Source organism: Pteropus medius, unplaced genomic scaffold (genome assembly GCF_902729225.1).
Source record: "Pteropus medius unplaced genomic scaffold, Ma_sr-lr_union100, whole genome shotgun sequence".
NCBI lineage: Eukaryota > Metazoa > Chordata > Mammalia > Chiroptera > Pteropodidae > Pteropus > Pteropus medius.
Window position 1 is genome coordinate 8,145,602 of NW_024344378.1, and position 10,466 is coordinate 8,156,067.

Consider the following 10,466-nt stretch of genomic DNA (forward strand, 5'->3'; position numbering starts at 1 on the left):
TGTACAAATATCTGTTTGAGTCCCTGCTCTCAATTCTTTGGGGTATATACCCAGAAGTGGAATTGCTGGTTCATACAGTAATTCTGTTTAATTTTTGAGGAACCGCCATATTGTTCTCCAAGGACCAAATAGCTTTTAACACACCAGTGCCCAAGAATACTCCCCTCCCCTCATGCCTACTCTCTGCTTTATTTCAGACTCAGAGCCATGGAGTGGATGATAATAATGAGCTTCAGCTTTAGCCTCAGGGGATTGAGAGAGCCACTGAAAACACCACTCTGCCAGAAAGGCTGCTAAATGAGGATCCCAACTGCCCCATATTTAGGGGAAAGGAACTTTGACTGTCACTAACACCTGGTGGCAACTTACACCATGAGCAGAGAAAGATCCTTCACCCAAACAAAAATGCAAATGGAAGGCACACTCCACCTCTGCAGACCTGGAAGGATGGCAAAGCACACAGAGAGCCAGGTCCACAAAAATACAAGTGTTTGCTCTGCCCCTCCATCTCATTATGATCCGGTGTCTCCACGGCCCCTGGGGACTGGGGACTTGTTTGTTCAAGCTGACATATCTATTATTACTCTTTAGATAGTTAGGAGAATCATTTGCCACATTCATTACCAAGTAGCACCTTATGGACTACTCAACAGCAGCTCTGCTTTGGCTAATGAGCCCCAACAGTGTAATACTTTACATATTTTATAGCGAGACAATTAAGCAATGTCTTGCTTTTATAGCAGACCTTAAAATAAATCCTTCAGGATACAAAGAGGAGACAGAGGTCACAGTACCTATAGTATGTTTGTGGTTAGAAATGGAGAAGTTAAACTCTCCTCCACCCAATCTCTTGTTACACACATACGCACATACTCAAGCTACAGAGAAATAACGGTTTTGCAGAGCTTTCTGGCCCAATTTCCCAGCTCCATAATTACAGGGGATTTAAGTAATATGTGTATGGTCTACCAGCACTCAAGGGAAGAGGAGAAGGACAAGAGAAAAGAAAAGAATTGGGCTGGGTTTTGTATTTATAAATGGGGAGATATTAAAAATGCTACCTATGCCAGGCATTCAGACCACCCCTCACTTAATTTTCATGAAACCCTGCAAGGTAGGTATTAATATCTCCATTACATAGATGAAAAAACTGAGACTTGGAGAAGCTGTTGCTTGCTCAAGCAACAGCTTGGATGTAGCTGCACCAGGGTTTAAAACTAGGTCTGCATGATTCGGAAGACCTGATCCTTCCAGGACTCTGTTTCAAGAGCAGAGGCAGAATCCTCGTTCCCACCATTTATCTGCTGGCCTTTTTCAATGCACTCACCTTCCCAGGAGTGTGGGGGTGATTTCCACAGAGCACTTTTCTCCTGCATTGTGCTGACTTAGACAGCCTCCTCCCTGTGCCCCCGATGCCTCTTTGGCAAGATATCCATACCCGGACTGTTCAGGACTCCCATTTGGTCCACCTCTATGAGCCAATCAGACAGATGTCAACAATGACAATGAATTTACAAGTTTAGCTGTCAGATAAATAGGGTTACCTCTGTCCTGACTAGGAGTAAAAAATAAAGAATTCTACACTCAGTCTAGAATTCAATGAAGAGGAGGCTTTAGCGATGAGAGGTTTTACCATAAACCACCACATCACAACCCCAAACCTCAGGTCTATTGCTCACATTTCCCTCCAAGAACAATCCACATTATAGGGCTGCAAAGAACACATATGTGTGAGCAGCTGCTCCAAGCATGGGCCATTGCCACCTACAAGCCTTCAGGCAGCAGGTACAAGCAGGAATTCAAGACTCTGAAGGCTTCCCAATCTATGCAAAGAAGCAGGTCCTTCTCTTTTGCCTTCAAACATGAGTCTCCAGCCACTGATGGACTCTCATGGCTGCTTCCCTGAATGGAGACATCATCCCCAAGGCTGGTCCTAGTTCTATTTACCCTAATGATTCTCTAGAGGCTGTGGCCAGCCTTCCAGTACTGCAGGCCACCTGCCAAGAGAGAGGCCAATGGGGAGAGCCTTCCCAAGCTATGTTTAAAACTCCTACTCAAGCTACTCAAATGTCCACTACATGGGACTAGTTAAAAAAAAATTATATGTGTGTGTGTGTGTGTGTGTGTGTGTGTGTGCGTGTGTGTTCTGCTATACGGTGGAATACTATATAGCTATAAATATACAAACAAAGAAGCAAAGTGTCTCTGAATGAGAATGAAAAGATCTCCAAGATATATTCTGAAGAAAAAATGGCAAAGTAATTTATTAACTTCTGTGTAAAAGAGGGAGAAATAAATATAGTCTCCTTCACTTGTGTCTATGTTTTAATCTTTGAGGTATGTATTAAACACTAAAAAGAGTGGTTATCTCTTCTTCCAGGTGCCTTCTAGCAGGGAGGGCTGGGTGACCAGAGGACAAAACTGATACAAATTTCCCTAGATGTGTTTTGGAGTATTGAACCATGTGAAGGTATTAACCAAAAAACACTACGTTAATAACTCACAAGCACCCAGGAAGAGGCAGAGCAGAACTCGCTAAGTGTGATTCCCAAGCCACATCCTGCCATCTTGGGCCTCAGTGCAGAGTGGCCAGCCCATGACAGATTCCAAACGTTTCGTGTTGGGGAGAGTCGATGCACCGTGGTGAGGCAGCTGAAAAGGTGATTGGACCCCAGTCCTCAGGTCACATCCGATGTGGACTTGTTGACTCTTGAGCCGGGATGGGGAGAGAGTAAAGCTGTCGCCAGAAAAGTTTCATTCAAGTCTGTCTTCAACTGACTGCTTATAAGCCACATTCCCTCGACAACCAGGTAGGACTCCAAGGCCACCTCTGGCCTCCAGCAATGAACTCTTCCTTATGCCCAGTTTGAAGGCATCAACCTTCGAGGTTCTGCTCCAGGGCCATCTGACCTCTCAAGGAAGCCTTCCTATGACTCTTTCTGGATGCTTTTGTCTTGTCACCTCCACTAGATTATGGGACCCCCTGAGGGAACTGACCCTGTGCAATGTTGGGCATCTGTTTCCTCGACATGGGATGTTCGTAAAGGAATTCGAGTGGTGCCTCTTGGATGAACACTCCAACCTACAGAACAAACAGCTATTTTTATTCCCATTTTACTAGAAAAGAAATGAATATAATTAGAGGCAGCACACTGAAGGGAAGATTCAGTGACAAGTGATGACAAAAGACAGCAAAACAGAAAGCCAAGCGGGGTCTACAAAAGTAGACCCAAGCAACAGGAACTCTCATTCACTGCTGGTGGGAATGCAAAATGGTACGGCCACTTTGGAAGGCAGTTTGGTGGTTTCTTACAAAACTAAACATACTCTTACCATATGATCCAGCCATCATACTCCTTGGTATTTACCCAAATGAATTGAAAACTTATGTCCACACAAAAATCTGCACATGGATATCTGTAGCAGCTTATTTGTAACTGCCAAAACTTGGAAGCAACTAAAAGGTCTTTCAGTGGGTGGATGGATAAATGAACTGTGGTGCATCCAGACAATGGAATATTACTCAGCGTTAAAAAGAAATGAGCTATCAAGTCATGAAAAGACATGGAGGAAACTTAAATGCATATTACAAACTGAAAGAAACCAATCTGAAAAAGATACATACTATATGTCTCCAAGTATAATACATTCTGGAAACAGCAAAACTTTGAAGACAATAAAATATAGTGGTTGCCAGAGGTTGTTAGGGGAAGGAGGGATGAAAATGCAGAGCACAGAGGATCTGGGGCAGTGAAACCACTCTGTGTGATACTACAATGATGGACACGTGTCATTGTACATTTGTCCAAACCCATAAAATGTGCAACACCGAGAGTGAACCCTAGTGTACAGTATGGACTCTGGGTAAGTGTGATGTGTCAGAACGGGTTCAATGGTAACTGCTCTGGTGGGGATGTTGATAACGAGGGAGGCTGTGCACACGTGGATATGTGGGAAATCTCTGTATCTGCCACTCGATTTTGCTGTGAACCTAAAACTGCTCTAAAAAAATAAAGCCAATTAAAATTTTTTTTTTAAAAGATCAGACCCTAAGATCTCCACATCTCTGCAGTCTAGGGCCATTTAGGCCTGTGGTCATTGGGTTCACTGTGTTAAAGCTCAAAAATCATTTATGTTCAATTAAGAACCCCAAACCTGGAAGCCAAAGACGAGCTATGTTCCATAGGTTAATAAGGAAATAACATGGATGACATATTTCAAGATAATTCTACTAAAAGTATATTTTAAGAATTGGAACTTGACGAAAACACTCAGTTATCTGGAAAGTTCTCTACTTGAGACAACTGAATACTATGTAACGTTTACTGCTGCACTCCTGGTGAAGGACACGGCACTGACCCACTGGTCACTAGAGGGTGAACATTCTCCAGTGAGGATTCTGGCTCCAATGTGCTCAGGTTCTGCCTTACCCTGCAAGGCTCTACTCTGACTCCATCTGCTTAAGTTCACACCAAAAGAAGGCTCCAACAGGGCAAGGTCCCAGAAAAGAAAGGTGAAGGATGTCCAAGCACAGCAACGGCATCCAGGTTTTGTGTCCTCTGAGGTCCACGTGATTCCACAAGCACCTCCAAAAGCCTTTAAACAACACTAAGAAAATTCAGACTCCCTAAACTATCCCCCCACTATCCCACCCCTAAAATGCTCCCAAAACACTAGTCCTTATTATTCAAGTGACCCAAGAGAATTCCTGTGAGACCAGCACCTCCTGGCCACTGATGGAGAGGGACAGAGAATACAGTGTCCAAAGGGCCAGAGGGTGGGAAGAGTGCCATCAGGCTTAGCTGGAATATTGAGAAAGAACTGGAACTTTCTACCAAAATAGCTCCTCTCATACACACATCAGCTTTCACCTCTGTATTAGTCAGCTATTGACACATAATACTGCATGACAAACAACCTTAAAATATCAGTGACTTACAAAAAATACTCATTTTTCTTCTTTGCAGCTCTGTGACTCAGCTGGGGTTGCTCTCCTCCACGTCACCTTCTGGGACTTAGACTGAAAGAACAGTGGCTACCTAGGGTACGTGCTTCTCAGAGCAATGGCAGAAGCACAGAGAGCGAGCCCAATTGCGCAATCGCAATTCAATTCTCTCTCACATCTCATTGACCAAAGTATGTCCCATGGCCAAGCCCAAAGTCAAAGGGAGGAAGGTTCCCCTGCCTACCATGAAGCCACGGCAAGAGTGTCAATGCAGAATATTCCTATACAGAAGTGAAGAACTGAGTTCAATTTTTCAATCTACCACAATCTCCCACTCAACCCCTACTTGCCTTTCCATTTCCCCCATCCCATCTCAGTCACTTGAAAGCTGCAGGTAACAATTAAGTCAGCCAGCCTTGTCCTTCCAGGTGGCCAGCACTTTCCCTGAAGCTTCTCTGTGCTCAGGTTCACAGTAGATGACATCGGGATAAGGTTGACATGACTAGCAAGATTACATGGGGATAAGTTCCATCTTCCCACGGAGAAAGTCCTGAGGCCAAGGCTCTACCTACCTATGTCAGAGTAGAAGTGTCCAGTTTTGCCTATTTTGACACATTTCATCATTTCTGGTATCCAAAGCCACCAACAACTTACAGTCAGGGCTGAAAACAGGGCTATTGGCTGAGCTCCATATCTGACAGAGACTCGTGTCCAGGGCATATTTTTATCATTAAACCCCTTCTAACAGTTAAAACAGCAGAACACTCTTGAGGTGACTGGGCAAAACTTCCTCAGGAAACATGCTGATTTCAACCACCTGGGCGGAGCAGATGCTCTGATCTGCTTTTTATCTTGTTGAATACCTTTATTGATTTATTATCTCCTCCTAACGAGTATAAAGGGAGATCTCATTCGTTTCCTCATGGAGCTTCCACAGGCCCCAGGAACTGAAGTCAAGCGGATGTTAGAAAACAAGAAGCTTTTTACGGTGTACCTGCTCTATGCCCGGCACTGCACCAGAAGCTTCAGGCATGCAACCAACCACGAGGCATGGTCCTTGTCCACAGAGAGCACAGACATATGGGAGAATCATCAAGTATACAGATAGTACAACCTTAGAAGTTTTGAGGAAGAAGTTCCTCTGGGCTGGTTGAGCAGAGATGGTACAATTGGAGATCATCAATGTTTGGTATATAAGAGAGCTTAAGACTGGGAAAGATGAAATGACTCGCTGAATGAAGATGGTAGAATTAGAACTCAGTTCTCCAGAATTTGGGTTCCAGGTAAGTCCATGCTGTCATAATGGACATCATCAATAACTCTGCAAAGTTATCTTGCTTAGGCTTGTCCAAGGCTACAAAGATGGGGATGGATTTAAATAAACTCCACAATGTCTTTCAAAGTCTAGGTTCCAGACATGACTTTGCCACTTTTCAGTCATTTAATTCCCAGCAAGTCATTCTACTAGAGCCTGACTTTTTTTTATCTGTAAAAAAAATGTGAAATCATAGAACATCAGAATTTAAGAGAACTTGCAGACCGTCTAGTCTAACCATCCTCGAGATGCTTGAATTCCCAATGGAGGAGATGTAGCCTATACTTGAATAGCTTCGATGACAGACAACTCACCACTCTCTGGGGAAGCATCTATCATCTTTGAAAGTTCAATTGGAAAGTCCTTTCTTATAGTGAGCTAAAATTTCTCTCCCTGCTTACTTTACTGGTCTATCTTTGATCTCCTCCTCTGAAACAGGCAGAACCTGTCCACTTTCTCTTCCATAGGATGCATCTTCCTTCAACTGAGGACTTGATTCATGGCACCCCTGAGCCTTCCCTTCTACCTGTCAGACATCCCCAGTTTTTTCCATCACTTCTCACATACCCTGGTTTTGAGTCCCTTCAGCAACACAATCTCTCTTTTCTGGACAACCTTCTACTCCTTTTTATACCAGCCCAGAGCAGGGAAATCCTCCCCCTTCCCAACAACAGCATTTCTATCCCCACAGATAGAAATTAGAGCAGTATTTCCTCCCAGACATTAGGATCATACCACACTTCTTTTCAGCCAACTAGGTCTGTTTCACACATGTTAATAAACCACACTTCTTTAGTTTTTCATTAGGTGACTGCCCTGGATTAATCCAAACACTGAATCTTACACTTATCTTTGTTATACTTTACCCTCCTTGATTTAACTCTCTGCTCTGAATGTCAAAATCCATTTGTATTTCTGAGTTGTTTTTTTGTTGTTGGTTTGACTTGCACTAGAGTGTTTTGTTTAAAATTTTTAGAGCATGTTGAGACCTTAAAAGAATCAGTCCAACTCTCTCATTTATTTATATATTTATTTTCTGTTTTCTTTGTGTGATTTTTTTTACTACAATTAGTAGAGCAAGTTGTGAATGGTCATTTCACAGAAAAGGAACTACTAATGGCTCCTAATTTTATATAAGATAGCTACCCTCCTGATATATAAGAGAAATGAAGATTACCCACCAAATATGTAAAGATCAAAAAGTTGTCAAAAGCATGGGAAAGAGGCATGCTCTGATATCATTGGTGAAAACGCAAATAGAAAATTCCTTGAAAGCTATGTGAAGATGTCTACCAAATTTAAAATACAAAAAAAAATACACACATATTAAAAGTTGACATGACACTGATTGAGACTTTTATGAATTTATTCTATACTCAGACATGTATGAAATTAATTAGGTATGATGATTTATACCCAACACTGTTTACAAAAGGAAAATATTGGAAACAACATAAATGTCTATCAATAGGAAACTGATTAAATAAATTATGGCACAATACACAATGGAATATTAAACAGATGTTTTAATAAAGAGGAACTTTCCACCAATGGTCACAATGAAAACACTTGTCCTCTCTTCACAATCAGGAAATTGGACTGAAATTATTGAAAAGCAGGAAGTATAGGACTGTGACCCCTGAGAAAGAAAATTAAAATTATGAGCCCTCCCATAAATCCAACTTTTTGCCAGGGTGGGGGGCACTTTTTATACTGTGGCACAAACTGGGGGAACCCAAATGAAGTATGGTGGACTTGCTGAGATAAGAAGAAAAAGAATGGGGTTCAGTGAGGTTAAAGTAGTTGGAATTGGGGAAGTAGAATACTAGAAAAGGACTCATGTAGAGAAAGTTTCCAGAAATCTCTATGGAGAGCCCTTGAGTCTTTTGTCTGAATACCAAGCAGTGCATGCACAGAATGAGACTCCACAAAAGCAGGCAAAGAACAACTACCAGGGTAATAAAAACTATTGGAGCTCACCCAGAACTAGATGTTCAAGTACCAACTACTCAGATTGGAGAGACTTCCTTCAACATCCAAAGAATCTAAGAGACTCCAAAACGCCCATGCTTTAGGAATAGGGCTAAAGAAGTCCTAAACTAAAGGTTATTCTAGTCACATCCAACCAGTTTAAAGCAATTCCTGAAATGACTGAGTTATTCCTCCAAGTGGATTAACTGCATGAAGAACAAAACAGTTTTTAAAGACAACAAAATCCACACACTCAACAACAGAATCACATGTCCAATATCCAATCAAATATTACTAGGCAAGCAAAGAAGCAAGAAAACGTCAGTAATAGCAATAATCAGGAGAAAAATAAGCCAACAAAAATAGACCCACAAATGGTCTAGACGATAGAATCAGCAGACAAAAACTTTATAACCACTATAGTTTTAAGGATTTTTTAAAAAAATTAACATAATTAAGAGGAAATAGAGAATATCAAAAGAATAAAATAAAACTTTTAAAATGAGAAATATAGGAAATGAAAAGTTCACGCAAAAAAAAAAACTTAAAAGCAGGCCGCAGTGAGTACGATGACCAACCTTGAGAGTGCTGGGTTCTGACCTGAGCCGCCCTGTCTAGCAGAGATATCGCCATCTCTCTTCAAGCTTGGCCCACTTCGGAGAGTCGGAAGCAGATGGGTGCCAGTGCCAGCCAGTGAGCCGCTCTGAACGGACCTCCTGGGGCCACTCCTAGCCCTGCACCCAGACTTCAGCGCCTAGCTCAGAGGATGCCCTCGGGAAGGGCGCCGCCCCAAACAACGCGATGCTTTCGGGCCCAGCCTCACACTTGCGCAGTGTGCCTAGTTCCTGCTGCAGTGGGGAGAAAGCATTTTCAATGGGCCAGACGTGGTGACGTCACAAGGACGACGCTGAAGCCCCAGTTCCCACCTTGTTCTGGGCGTGGTAGGCTGGGCCGTCAGCTAGGGTCATCCACGCAAAACCTTCAGATTTTGTCATTTTTCCCCTACTCGAGACAGCCAGGACTTGGCAGAGCAGCCCTCAGGTAATTGTTGAAGTAAACTTCGGTAACTGAAATGAGTAAAACAATTGTAAATAAATAAAGAAACTTAACAGCAGGTTAGACACAGCAGAAGAAAAGCGAACTTGAGAAGGGGACCACAGAAACCGTCTAATCTGATGCACAAAAAGGAAAAAAAAGGTCTGAAAAATATTAGCAGAGCCTCAGTGACCTGCAGAACAACATTTAAGTAGTCTAACATGCATATACTTAGAATTCCAGAATTTGGAAGAATTTGCAAAGGAAAAAAAAAAATGGCTGAAATTTTTCGAGATTTAACGAAGCATTCCATTTGCCAATCCGAGAATTCCAATGAATCCCAAGCAGGATGAAACAAAGAAAATGACATCAGGATGCAACATAATAAAATTGCTGGAAACAAATAAAGAGAAAATCTTAACATCAGAGAAATAAAACTTACAGAGGAACAAAGCAACAAGGACTGTCGACTCCTTTTAAGAAAAATGCAATGCAGAAGACAGTAGGATAATAGCTTTTACGTGCTGAAAGTAAGATAGGTATATGATAAATAGATGGACAGATATAGATAAAAAAAAATCTATATCTAGCAAAAATCACTTTTCAAATGGAAGACAAAATAAAGATATTTTTATAACCCTCACCCAAAAAAGAAACAAAAAAAGCTATAAAATATTATAGCCAACAGGTCTTTACTACCATGAAGTGAAGGAATTCCTTCAAACTAGAAGAACTTAATACCAGATATAAACTCAGATCTATCTCTATAAAGGAATAAAAAGTGCCAGAAATGGTAAATATGTGGATAAATATATAACAATTTTTCTCATTTTTAATCCTTAAAGGATAATTGACTAAAAGAAGAGAATGACACCATATCGCAGAGTTTATAACACATGTACAAATAAGATAAATATCAATATAACACAGAAGACAGAAGTATAGTTATAAGATTTATACACTATCTGAAATTATATAATATTGTTTGAAAGCAGATTTTTTATTAAGTTAAAGTCGCATGTTATAAACCCTTGAGCAATCATAAGGAAAAGAAAATGGGGTGAGGGGAACAAGGTATAGCTAATAAGCCGATAGAGAAGACAGTAAAATGTTAAAAATGACTCAACTCAGCCAAGAAAAATCAGAAATAAGGAACAAAAAAGTAAGACAAAGAAAAAGCAAAAAATGTGATGACGAGCT

At 41.4% G+C, this 10,466-nt stretch overlaps 1 long non-coding RNA gene across 1 annotated transcript in view; it reads right to left on the minus strand.

Annotated features, from left to right (window-relative positions):
- The window catches only part of LOC120609045 (uncharacterized), a 12,681-nt gene extending 2,537 nt beyond the window's left edge, over positions 1-10,144 (minus strand). The window contains exons 1-3 of the long non-coding RNA XR_005654637.1: positions 9,158-10,144; positions 8,810-9,079; positions 1,328-1,471 (exon numbers count right to left, since the gene is read on the minus strand). This is a non-coding gene — a long non-coding RNA (uncharacterized LOC120609045). The remainder of the gene's footprint in view (positions 1-1,327; positions 1,472-8,809; positions 9,080-9,157) is intronic.
- Positions 10,145-10,466: the final 322 nt, after the last annotated feature.